Below are 14,060 nucleotides of genomic sequence, written 5' to 3'. Positions count from 1 at the left end.
TAACTGAAAAAACAGGTGACAAGCACCGGAGCACAGGAAAAGGAAAGCCTAAAAGCATGAAGGGTGAAATAGAAGGAGGACACACATGATGCCAGGCATTCTGGGAGTAGTAGTCCCATCAATTCTGACCCTTAAAAACACACACTCGCTCAGAATCATGACAGAACCCCCTCACAACGACCGACGTCCCGGCGGTCCACCAGGCTTTCCAGGAAAGCGAACATGGAAACGCCGCAACAGGGCTGGACAATGCAAATTAGACCGGGGCACCCAAGAGCGGTCTTCAGGCCAATACCCTTTCCAGTCAATCAAGTACATCACTCTGCCCCGAACCCTCTTGGAGTCAAGAATCGCCCTCACTTCATACTCCAAATCTCCCTCCACATCCAAAGGACAAGGCTTCAAGGGTAACCGAACGCCAGGAGCACAAGGCTTCAAAAGGGACACATGAAACACTGGATGTATGTGCCACTTAGGAGGAAGGACAAGCTTAACAGCAACAGGATTGATCACACTATGGACAGCATACGGCCCCACAAACTTTGGCTGCAATCTGGTGTTCCCTTTGAATTTCAAGTGCCTAGTGCTCAACCACACCATATCCCCTATTTGATAGGAAGGCTCCACTCGTCTCTTTTTGTCAGCATAAAGCTTGTCCCTATCCCTCGCTTCCCCCAAATGTACTTTAGCCTCCTTCAACACTGATCGTAAATTGGCATGATGACGTTGTATTGAGGGATGTGAGGAAGTGACAGGATGGGAAAAAGGCAACATATTGGGATGACAACCTAACAAACAAAAGAAAGGTGAACACCCTAACGAAGAGTGAGTGGCATTATTATAGGCAAATTCTGCAGTCCATAGAAGTGTACTCCATTCAGAACAATGCTGGAGAGTAAAACAACGAAGATATTGTTCAAGGGTTTGATTTAACCTCTCCGTTTTACCGTCTGTCTGCGGATGGTAACTCGAAGACAGACGAGCATCAATATTCATACTAGTACACAACTCCTTCCAAAAGCGTGATGTAAATTGCGTCCCCCGGTCAGTTATCAAGACTGATGGAAGGCCGTGTAATCTCACAACATGTTGTAAGAATGTCATGGCCAATTCTCCAGATGTAGGCAACTTAGGCAAGGCAACAAAATGTCCCATTTTAGACAAATGATCGACAATGACCAAAATAGCAGTGTTTCCATGAGAAGGGGGCATTTCAACAATAAAATCCATAGAAACTGTATACCACGGAGAAGGAGGCACTGGAATTGGACGCAACAGACCACTTGGAGATTGATGACTTGACTTAGCTTGAGCACAGATAGAACATCTGGAAACATAATCTATAGTGTCTTTTCTGATCGAGTTCCACCCAAAAAAACGAGACATGTTCAGTAAGGTTTTCTGTTGTCCTAAATGACCCCCTAGAGAAGAATTGTGAATCCATTGCAAAGCTTGTTGTCGCAAAGGACCCACAGGAACATACAGCTTACTATCTTGCATCAGCAACCCATCCTTCATGCCTCGATGAACAGGATCCAGATCCACCCAGGCCTGTGTATCCGGTATATCACATTGGCTCCTCACATCGTCCAAAAAACTTGCAGATGTAATAACCGCTGTCACACCCTCTTGATATATGGCGTTACGAAGAATGGATGGTGGCTCCTCCTTTTCATCAGGACAACAAACATCTGCAGGAATTACAGGTCTAGACAAAGCATCTGCCTTACCATTCTGGGGACCTGGACGATATTTAATAATAAAATCGAAGTCCGCAAAAAATAAAGACCATCTGAGTTGGCGAGGTGTCAACGCCTTGGCACTTTTCAAAAAGAGGAGGTTACGATGATCCGTATATATTTCCACCGTATGCCTGGCCCCCATTAAATGGTGTCTCCACTCTTCGCATGCTCTTTTTATCGCCAACAGCTCTTTATCTGTAATGCTGTAATTTATTTCAGAAGGAGTCAACTTTTTTGAAAAGAAAGCAACGGGATGGATTTGCCCAGATTCAGGATGTCTTTGAGACAGGACACCCCCCAAAGCATAGTAGGATGCATCTGTTTCCAACATGAATGGTAGATCAGGGTCTGGATGTCGTAAAACAGGAGCACTAGTAAAGCATCTCTTCAAAGTCTGAAAGGCAACTTCCGCGGCCTCAGTCCAACAAAAAGTAACTCCTTTCCGCAACAGCAATGTCATTGGTTGAATGATGGAAGAAAATCCTTGTATAAACCTTCTGTAAAAGTTAGAGAATCCCAGAAAGCTCTGCAAGCTCTTCACACTGGTAGGGGACTCCCAATGAATGATGGCATCAGTCTTCTTTTTGTCCATGAATATACCCCCTGGGCCAATCACATAACCCAGAAACTCCACCTCTTTAGCATGGAACAAGCATTTCTCCAGTTTCACAAATAAAGTATTCTGTTGCAATCGTTGCAACACCGCCTCCACATGCTGGACATGTTGGTCGATTGTCTTGGAATATATTAAAATATCGTCAATATAGACCATACATGAAACGTCCAACAAACCTCTTAAAACCTCATCCATGAAAAACTGGAAGGCGGCAGGGGCATTGCATAGGCCGAAGGGCATCACACAATATTCATATAGGCCGTATTTCGTTCGGAATGCAGTCTTCCACTCGTCGCCCCGCTTCACTCTCACCAAGTGGTATGCACCCCGGAGATCCAATTTAGTGAACACTGTGGCTCCCTTCAGCTGGTCCATAAGCACCGGTATCAAAGGCAATGGATACCTATTCTTTTTTGTGACCCGATTTATTGCCCTATAATCAATGCATGCCCGCACACCGCCTTCCTTTTTCGAAATAAAAAAAGCGGCGAAGAGGCAGGTGAGGTAGACGGTCGAATAAAACCAGATGCTAACATTTTCTTCAGATAGGATTGCAAATAAGCATTTTCGGGCTCCGTGAGTGCATATATCCTACTACACGGTATGCTTGCGCCGGGTTCTAACTCTATTACGCAATCATACTCCCTATGAGGAGGTAATCTACTTGCTTCCTTCTCACAGAACACATCCTGGTAGGCCACATATTCCTCGGGTAAAGTTGATACAAGGCATACTGACTGTACACCACACCCAGAGGCCAGTAACACAGCCGGGTTATCCTCTTTGAAGGTATCAGTTGCATAATGTGCTCTTGTACAATGCTCAGCGCAAAATATCGAATTCATATTGATCGTTCTAGCAGCCCATTGAACATGTGGATCATGCGTGGTGAGCCAAGGCATTCCCAATATCAACTTGAAATTTGGGGCATCAATAAGATCGAATTGAATTTTCTCAAAATGCGTTGTTCCCATTTGCATCATAATAGGGTGCGTATGATAGCACACTGGCCCAGAAGTCAATGCTGTCCCATCCACTGCCTTAACGGGTTCTGGCTTCAATTTGCGAATACAAGGAATGCCCAACTCGTGAGCGTACGTTTGATCTATAAAATTCCCTGTAGCTCCACAATCAAGCAGGGCATGTACCAATTCTTGTTTTCCAACAGCCACCTCCAACGTGACACACACATTCATATGGGCAACAGTATTTTGGATTGTATTGATGGATTGTATTGATCAAAAAAGAAGAGACTTCGTTTTCCTCAGACCTCAAACAAGGCGTCTCCTTCATGCTTGAGGTATTCAGTTTTCCGCCGGCTCTTCAGCCCACTCCACCACAGGTACCTTTTTTACAACTTGCCTTTCTTTATAGGGGGTCTTGTTTCTCATGGAACAGTTTTGTATGAAATGGCCCGCCTTCCCACAGTACATACACAACTTCAGCTGTCTTCTCCTTTGTCGTTCTTCTGCACTGATAGGCCCTCTAAGGCCCCCTACTTGTCTTGATTCAGTTCCATCCAAATTAGATGAATTGCCTTCTGCCAGCACTCTGGGCCTAAAATATGGAATTTTGAATTCACCACGTTGCCTGTCCTCCTTTCTTTCCTGCAACCGATGGTCCAACTGCACTGTTAAATCAATAAGACCCTCACAAGTGACAGGTAGGGGAACTACTGAGGCTAAGACATCCTTCAAATCACTACGCAGCCCCTGGTAGAATAATGAAATACGTTTTTCTTGAGGCCACTCTGTTTCTACCACTAATCTATTAAAATCGGTTATATAAGGCAATAAATCCTGTGTGCCTTGCTTTAATGTGATTAGTTCCCTATCCAGGGACAGAGAATAAGCCTTCCTATCAAATAACTTCCTCATTTCATCACAAAATTTAGTAAAGTCAACAAGAACAGGGTCGTTCCTTTCAATTAACGGAAAAGACCATGTAGCCGCATTGCCACCCAAATACGACATAACAAACGCTGTCTTGGACTGATCATCAGGAAAAACAGCCGGCTTACACATAAAGTGCAAGCGGCATTGTCCCAAAAAGATGTTAAACTTCTTTGGATCCCCAAAGAATCGTTCAGGCGGTGAAAGAGGTAGTTGAAGGGGCTGTATAACCTGTATAGTAGAGGGACCCCCACTTTGACCTTGTAATGTTTCCTTCGTTACCGGAGGAGGCAACGTCCCTGCCTTAATATAATGACCTCCCTGTGCACCAGAAGGACCACTCCGTGAAAAACCTGCAATTTCCCTGCGCACTGTAACCATCTCAGAACGCATAGCAGCGTGTTCTCCTCTCAAAGCCTCTACCTCCATCCTTAGGGCAGACAATGTTTCTAACACTGAAGTTAACACAACATTAGAATCCATCGCTCAGGCCATATTCAATCCGTGGGCTTGTCACTCTGTCAGATTTTAAAACATGAGTGAACTAACCTCTCAAGGCAGGATACAGCAGGAGCGATGGTGATGCTTAGTTCCACTACCCCTATCTGCAATACCCCGTTGGAGCGATATTAAACAACTCCACCACAGGCATCACACACGGGGAAGGGGAAAAGTGGATAAATAAAACATAAAGATGCAGCGGTGTAAATCAGCAGGTCTTGATGGATTAGAATGTCAGGATCACTGCTTCCCAATCAAGAACCCTGCATAGGAAAAAAACACACGTCACCACACACCACACCACACGTAAATATACAATGCAAATTATGTGTGTGACTGACTTACAGTAATCACTGCTGCAGATGGCAATACTCAAAACAGTACAAAAGAGAAAAATAAAATAAAGATAAAGAAAAAACGATAATGGCAGCGGATAGCCAATTCCTGCTGCGCATTCAAACCCTTCATTCGCTACTTATCTGACCAGTTAGAGTCCTTTGTAGTTCATGGTCCGCTTAGGCAGTATCCGTTGCAACTGCTACACACTCGTTAACCTCACGAGTCGGAACCTCTCTAATCCAGCGCGGCATGCGCAAAAAAGCTAACTACAGCGTCTTGAAATCCTGCACGACTTATAAAAGTCCCCGCGACAGTCTTTCCAAAATCAAGCGTTTCCTCACGCTTCCAAAATGCACAGCGCCTCGAATCAGTCCGCGCCTCTGCAAGCTGAATAATAACAATCTTCGCGGTTTCCAATCCAGCGCGTTATACGCTACCGCACAAACAGGGGAAAACAGCGTTTTCTCTTCTCGGCTCCAAACACGAGTGCTCCTTCCAGGACCAGGGCTCTAACTGAAAAAACAGGTGACAAGCACCGGAGCACAGGAAAAGGAAAGCCTAAAAGCATGAAGGGTGAAATAGAAGGAGGACACACATGACGCCAGGCATTCTGGGAGTAGTAGTCCCATCAATTCTGACCCTTAAAAACACACACTCGCTCAGAATCATGACAGACTGCCGAGTGCAGTTATCGTGTTATGGGATGCAGTGCTTGGCAGTGTGATGGATGAAGTGAGAGAGAGGTTCATGCTTTATAATGATCAGTAAACTGGCAGCTTTGCATAGCTCTGCAAGTCCCTTTACAGTATTTCTTATGATCATAATCCAGTTCGCTGGGTAACGCACTCGGATGTCCATGCTGAGATATTCTGTTTATGGTTCTGAGCAGACACAGATTGGAAGGAGACAAGGTGGAGAGATCTGCTGAGATGGACTTTACTAATATCACCCCATAGCTGATTATCACTGTAAGATGTCAAGAAGCGTTCACAGTATGTTGTTTGTTGGGAACTGCAGTCATGGACTAAATTAAAGTTCACAGTTGTCCAGCAATACCTTGCGGATGTCTCCTAGTATCAGAATACATGAAAGAAGCCACCTACCAGATCGGCGCAGAATATTACTATTTGCTGTAGATCGAGCAGTTTCCAGTCGACTTGCAGACTGGTCACTCCTTGAGCTTTAGCAAATAGTAATATTCAGCCTGATCTGGTAGATGGCTTCTTTGACTCTTGCGGGAACCACATTTCTCTGAACGAGTATTCGGATACTAGGAGCCAATGCAAGGTATGAAGAGTTCCCAAAGGCGGTCCATAGCCATATATAGTTAATCTCCATCAGGATTTTGGCGATCCATTTAGTTTGTGAATCCTTTTTTACATTAATGTTTTGTGTTAGGGTTGCTACATTTATTAGTCCTGATGAAGATCCTAATGAAATTGGTGTAGAGGGTCGAAACGTCGACTATTTGTCCGGTCGACTGCCAATCAATGTGGAACGGAAACCCTGAACTTGTAATAACGTAGTTTTTTGTTGTATGATTTTGTCAAGCAGTCAACAGTCTATTACTGGCTGGTTTTTATATCCCAAAGTGCACCAATAATCACGTTAGTCACTATTTCACGCGCAGAGTCATTTCTTGGAGCACCTATCTTGTGCTATAATCTTACCACTTGAGTGATAATAATGAAAATGCATTTATAAAAATACAGTAAAGTGTATGTATTTTTTGCTTTACACATTGCCAAGAAAGAATAGGCAGATATGCTTTCTTGGAGGAAACTATTGTAAATGTTTGATAATGTTGACAAAACAAATTAACAACTCTGTATAAGAGGCCGTTACCGTATTAAAGAAAAACATTTTTTTTTATTGTTTTGATTGTCCTCATTTTACAAATGTTCCTACATTCTATTGTGTTTATGATCTATTTGCTGTGAAATCATCTGGGGAGGGGCAAACGTGTGGTGTTGGAAAACATGGAGGGAAAGATAAGAAAACATTGAGTAGATCGGCCTTTGTGCTAGAGCTGAATGCACTCTGTGGTTTGAGAGATGATGCAAGTGAGGCGAATGACAGTGACTGCCATCAAATTATGGGATGGGAAAATACTGAAGACAACTTTAATCTGCGTGTTCTCGGGTGGAGATTCATCATCGCGATGAAAAGATGAACTGGAGTCATACCATTAGAAATGAAGATAGTTTTTAGCGCAGGGTACACAATCACTCACTGATGTTAAACGGCTCAGAGATGGATGGCCCTGCACTTCACAGCTGGGACGGCGCCTCGTCCAATCTCCTCACATCTGGGAGCCTTTTTACATCTCGAAGCTTCCTGCCATCAGGGCTATGCAAATGTTTACCAGCTCGTGAAATGTTTCTGGTGCGCATTTTAAAACTGTGGATCAGTATTTGCTGCTTTAAGAAGCCAAAGAAGATGTAAATCAGAAAAAAACAGACACATATCCTGAGATTTGCTGTGCTCGGCAGGGAGGCACAGTGGAGACTGTTAAGCAGAGAAATATGGAAAAGTAGCCCTTGTGGCGAATAACGACTGAAGGTCTGGAGAAAAGGCAGGGCCGCAGCCTTGCTGGTTGAAGGAGCCTCAAGATGCTCTTGTTCTGGAATCTTGCTCCTGCACGCATCACTAACTCAAGTGACAAAGTCCTGCAAGCCGCGTGCAAAGACCAAAGTGCGAACTGAATCATGTCTGTGAGAGGCCCCCAGAACTGGCGGCCTCAAAACAAAGCCTGGGGACAGAGGAGACGGGGCTGTGATAAAGGAGAGAAATGTTGTTATGTCGTTGTATCAGAACAGGAAGATTAAGCCAGGGCTTTAAAGACATAACCGGGTAAGGTGTCTGCAGCATAAAATTGGCACCAGAGGTGTCCAATGTCACACCTTGATTAGAATACAGGAAGTCACTGCGGACATAAATATGAAGAATACAACTAGTCCAAAAACCAGTAGGTCGAAAAACAAGTGAGCAAGGTTTGACTACTCCAAGTGGGAGCCAACAACAGCCTAAACCTTTAATAATATTTCCTTGGCGCTTCCTGGTCGGGGGTCTGTCTCTTAAACATCGCCACCGAAAGGGCAGAGTGGGGAGCTTTGCTTATTAACCTATCACTGGCTTTCAGATTGTTCCTAATCACGGACTTAGAAAGCGTTTCTAGAGGAATTGATTTCCATATCGGTTTACTTACTTTGTAGCAAACTGGTTCGTTGCATTCCATAAATATTACCTTAAGTTTTTGACGAGGTCACAAAGTACCAGTTTAATTCAACTGTAAACTATGTCGGGGTCATCATAAAAGAAACTTTTTCAGGATTATCATGCTATATGTAATCTCTAAATTGAGATTTTTTAGGTATTTATGAGGTTTTATTGCAGTACCCAGAGATGAATCAACCACCAACTTGACATCGTTCCATACCACCTTCATATTAATTACCTGCATGAAGCCCTTCCTCTAGGCTATCAAACGATAACCAAAATTGTATAGGCAAAAAAGGAGATGACCTAGCTGTTGTTTTCAGGCAAACATTACATATCACTAATGTTGACGACCGCTCCATAAAATATTTTGAGGCCCTTTTCAGCAGATGCAATCCTAAACCGTCTTCCTCGTGTAATTTCCTGATGCTTTATAGACCTCCACCTAGCAAGGTAACTTTCCCAGATGCACTTCTAGACACGTTTTCAAACCTGATAACACTACACTGCAATCATCGCTGGCCTAGAAGCACTGAACCTGCATCATATCATCCACGAACCCACACACTTCGCTGGACACATCCTCAATGTCATTTTTGCTAGTTACCTTTCAAACGCTGACTCCAGTCACGTGGTCAGACCACCATTTGCTTGCCTTCCAACATAAAACAACACTAAGCGACGCACCTAAAACCATCTTACATGCATCCACTTATCGGCCAAGGAACAAACTCAATTTGAAACACTTAGAAACACAACAAACATCCAGTAGAGATCTAGAAACAATAAATTCTGATAAACAACTATATGAGTGGCTACAAAAAGCTTTTGATATCCTATTACCACTAAAAACCACACAACAGAACAAAAGAAAACAAGCTCTTGAGGCACAGCCGGGAGCAGGGAACTGATTGTTTTAAATTGCACTGAATAGCTAAAATCACCTTGTTTTAAAGCGCCGCTTCTGTTCCACTTTCCCCGACCAGCAGATTGCTTGCTGACGTAGGCAGGGATTCCCAGCTGCACCGACGGGATTGGCCGGTCACCAGAGACACGCCCACTTTCGTAGCCACGCCCCCTTTTGTTCATAACGCGCGCTGATCACGAGCGCAGCGTTTGTTTAGTTAAAGCTCTTGAGGCACAGCCGGGAGCAGGGAACTGATTGTTTTAAACTGCACTGAATAGCTAAAATCACCTTGTTTTAAAGCGACGCTTCTGTTCCACTTTCCCTGACCAGCAGATTGCTTGCTGACGTAGGCAGGGACTCCCAGCTGCACCGACGGGATTGGCCGGCCGCCAGAGACACGCCCACTTTCGTAGCCACGCCCCCTTTTTTCCATCCCACATTGCTACAAAGCATGTGTCCCTACCGGAAGCGCAGCGGACGAGCGCAGCGGGCGCGACGATTGCGCGCCGAAGGCGCGCTAAAGGCAAGCTCGTCTGCGCTCGTCCGCGCCGAGGCCGGGCCTAGGGCACCCCCCCTTTCCATCTTACATCTCCCCTTGACGTGCTCAGATACAGTAGGGATACACTCATGCTACTGAACCCACGGGCAGACAAAACTGATTGCCTACGCCTAGCCCCCTGCATAGTACATAAGGGCGAAAATGTATGCTCCAACTGCCAAGAACGGTTACCATACATTAATCCCCTCCTCCCCAAATCTATTCTGAAGCCTATACCAACTTCTGACAAAATCAAGACCTATTCCTTACCAGCCCAAGCAGGAACCAAGCCTAGCACCAAGGGAAAACTAATCAATTGACTTTTAAATGTCCGATCCCTTCCGAAACATACTACCGAAATACAGCTTCTGATCGAGACCAATAACCTAGACATCCTGTTCCTAACCGAGACATGGATGGCTGAAGGAACAGAATCAGAGCTAGGCCCAGCTTGCCCAGAAGGCTATAAGATCATTCATAAACCCAGACATACAGGACGAGGAGGAGGCCTGGGGATCATCTTCAAGGAGGAACTAAACATCACTACCTTGGACGTTGATACCGTTTCCTGTGTTGAAATCCTTGGGATTTCCATAAAACTGGACTCTGAATATTGCCTCACGGCCTTAATATGCTATAGGTCACCGGGGCATTTCAATGCCTTACAACAGCAGGAACTGATCACGATCATAAATAATATTTCAATCTCTCACAGCAGGTTGATGATATTGGGCGATTTTAATATATGGGACAATGACCAATTACGCACAGCCTTGTACAATATCACTCAATCCTGCCACAATCTAGGGCTGAAACAGTGGATAAATACTCCCACACACATACTTGGAAACACACTAGATTTAATATTTGCAGCAGAAGACCTACTGACCTTAGACACTATTCTTCCAGTAGGCTGGTCAGATCATCATCTCCTCAGATTTCACACCCACATCCCGACCCACACAGGATCCACGAGGTCACAGACCAAAACCTTTATAGGTCGTGACTGGAAGAACCTGATGAAGAGGAAAGAGGAAGGAAAACTCGATCTCCACCAGGTTGGGACCTAGTTCAAAATAGAGAATGACATTACTACAAACTACCTCTCTTTTTGCAATGAGATCACCAAGAAACTCGACGCCATAATTCCACTGAAGACAATCAAGAAAAGGGGAAAACCCTCCGCACCCTGGTACACGGACAAACTGAAAGTACTGAAAAATACCTGCAAAAAGGCGGAGAAACTCTGGAGGAAAAATTATTCAGACCAGGAGAAAGTGCAATGGAGACTCACCATTGCACAATATAAGAAGGAAATAATTTTAGCCAAAACAAGCCATTTCGCAGACGTAATCTTCAAAAGCTCCAATAAATCCAGCGACACCTTCAGGCTCATTAGAGAGCTTTCCCATCCTGCCTGTGCTGATAGCCAAATCAAGCCCTCACAAGAACTCTGTGATGGCCTAGCAGTGTTCTTTCAAGAAAAAATCAGCAAAATCGTAGAGGAAATGAATAGCAAACCTATCTCCACAATGCAGGACAACAGCAATTAAGTGAACAAAGAGAGGAAGGTGGAAAATGTTAGAAACCCCCCCTCAAACGTCATTATGGAAAACCTTGTGGCCCCTTCAGAACAAGAATTTCTAAAAACAGCTCTTGATACGTCTTCAGGCTCCCCTCTAGATCCTCTTCCCCATAGAATAGCCAAGAAATTCGAAGATGACATTCTTCCTGCACTGCATCTTTTCTGTAATCAGTCTCTTCGCACAGGCTCCGTACCAAAAAACTGGAAACTGGCGGTTGTCACCCCGCTACTAAAAAAAACAAATCAGGAACCAAACTGCAAAAAGAGCTACCGACCGATATCCCTTTTACCATATCCAATAAAGATCATAGAGAGATGGGTCAGTAGATCCCTAGCCCTCTTCCTAGAAACCAACAACATTCTGGAAGAGGAGCAGTTCGGTTTCAGACCAGTTCATGGAACGGAGTCAGCTCTGCTGACAGTCATGGATGACCTACGAATGAGGGCGGACAGGGGAGAATCAGCAATCCTGATTCTGCTTGACCTGTCCGCCGCTTTCGATACGGTGAACCACGGCATCCTCATAGAAAGATTAAAGAACATCGGAGTCGGAGGTGTTGCGCTCGACTGGTTTCGCTCCTATCTGACGGACAGATGGCAGGCAGTAGCTATCCCTCCATACCAATCAGAGTTCATCAAAGTCCCGCATGGGGTCCCACAGGGGTCTGCTATTAGCCCCATACTTTTTAATATTTATATGCAACCCCTGATGCGGATTATCAAAAGCCATGGCATCAGCGTGACAAATTACGCAGATGACACTCAGCTGATAATCTCGCTTGATGGAGCCCATGCAAACTCACTGGAAACTTTCCACACCTGTATGTTGGAAATGTCACTCTGGCTCAACCAGAATTCACTACAATTCAACAGTGAGAAAACTGAAATACTGCACTGTACAGTAGGAAAAATCCCCAAAAGTTTACCTCTAGACTTTTGGCCTCAGCTGTTGGGGGACTCGCCCACCCCAGTGAACTCAGTAAAAAATCTTGGAGTCACAATTAACAACAAACTGAACCTAGAAACTAATGTCAACAAGCAGGTTAGCTGCTGCTTTGCTCTACTGAGAGGACTCCGAAAGCTGCTACCTCTCCTGCCCCCACAGACCAGAGCCGACATAGTCAGGAGTACCATCCTCAGCCGCCTGGATTACTGCAATGCCCTTTTGCTGGAATCCCTTGCCTATCTTATTTCCAGACTTCAAAGTGTCCAGGCGGCAGCAGCCAAACTGGCTCTCTCTCGTGAGCGAAGATCCTCTACCACTCTTGCCCTGGCCGACCTACACTGGCTGCCTATACATCAGAGGATCTGTTTCAAATCCCTATGTATTGTTTTCAGGGCAGCTCACGGGCTAGGCCCCCGACCACCTCAGAACAAATTCAAGTGGTAGGAGCCCACCCGGTCCCTTCGATCCGCATCTTCAAACCTCATTAGCATTCCCAGGATCAAGAAAGCCACCTGTGGGGGACGAGCCTTCAGTATAGCCGCAGCCCACCTATGGAACAGCCTCCCCATCGACATCAGAAAAACAAACGAACTTATGACCTTTCGTAAAATGGTGAAGACATGGCTCTTTCCCAAAAAATCCCCAAAAAACTCACCAAAATAAAAAACAAAATCTATTTCGATCAGCACCATGTCCACTGTCCTCTCCTGTCCACACTGAGCTTTTAGCTATAGGTACTCAGCACCAGGATGCCCGTAGGGTTACAGAGCGCTTTACAAATGCTATAAATAAATAAAGAAATAAATAAATAAGCACCTTGGAGAAATACAGAGACAAAAGAGCTCCAACCCTCGGCTCCAACCCTTCAGCCTGGGACGACTCCTAGTGGGCGACGGCACTGGGAGCAGCCTCGACACCCACCGACCACGCACGCAACCTGGGAATCATCCTCGACTCAGCGCTCTCAATGACCAAGCAGGTCAACGCCGTCTCCTCCTCCTGCTTCAACAACCTCCGCATGCTCCGCAAGATCTACAGATGGATCCCAACAGACACAAGAAAGACAGTCACCCAGGCCCTCGTCAGCAGCAGACTCGACTACGGAAACGCCCTCTACCCGGAAGCCACGACCAAGCTCATCAAACTACCACAACTAACCTGTTCACAAAGCAACAATCCAAGAATACTCTAACCCATGGGTACTCACAAACTTTCTCTCGGGGCCAAATTTACAGTGTGGTTTGTGGCCGAGGGCCACACCGGAGGGGGCGGGGTCGGGGTCAGAGGGGGAGGGGCTAAAGCATGTGACCATGAGGTTGAACACAGGTCCCTACAGCAGACGCCTTCGTCCACTGAGCCACCAGACCCGGCATACACATCCATCTCTCTCCATCTCTCTCCATCTTTCTCCATCTCTCTCCATCCCACTCTCTCTCTCTCTCTCTCCCCCCCTCTCTCCCTCTCTCTCTCCCCCTCTCTCTCCCCCTCTCTCTCCCCCTCTCTCCGTCTCTCCCTCTCTCCGTCTCTCCCTCTCTCCGTTTCTCCCTCTCTCCGTTTCTCCCTCTCTCCGTTTCTCCCTCTCTCCGTTTCTCCCTCTCTCCGTTTCTCCCTCTCTCCGTCTGCCTCCCTCTCTCCGTCCCTCTATCTACCTCCCTCTGTTTCCCTCCTCCCTGTCGCCCTCCTCCCTGTCGCCCTCCTCCTGTCGCCCTCCTCCTGTCGCCCTCCTTCCTCTGTCGTCCGTCTCCCTCTCTCCGTCTCCCTCTCTCCGTCTCCCT

At 45.8% G+C, this 14,060-nt stretch overlaps 1 protein-coding gene across 4 annotated transcripts in view; it reads right to left on the bottom strand.

Moving 5' to 3' along the window:
• ENOX2 (ecto-NOX disulfide-thiol exchanger 2) overlaps positions 1-14,060 on the bottom strand; it is a 1,184,097-nt gene that overhangs the window by 681,055 nt on the left and 488,982 nt on the right. The gene's annotated exons all lie outside the window — the stretch shown is intronic.

The sequence above is a fragment of the Lissotriton helveticus genome, chromosome 4_1 (genome assembly GCF_964261635.1).
Source record: "Lissotriton helveticus chromosome 4_1, aLisHel1.1, whole genome shotgun sequence".
Taxonomy (NCBI): domain Eukaryota; kingdom Metazoa; phylum Chordata; class Amphibia; order Caudata; family Salamandridae; genus Lissotriton; species Lissotriton helveticus.
This window is presented reverse-complemented; position numbering and strand designations above follow the sequence as displayed.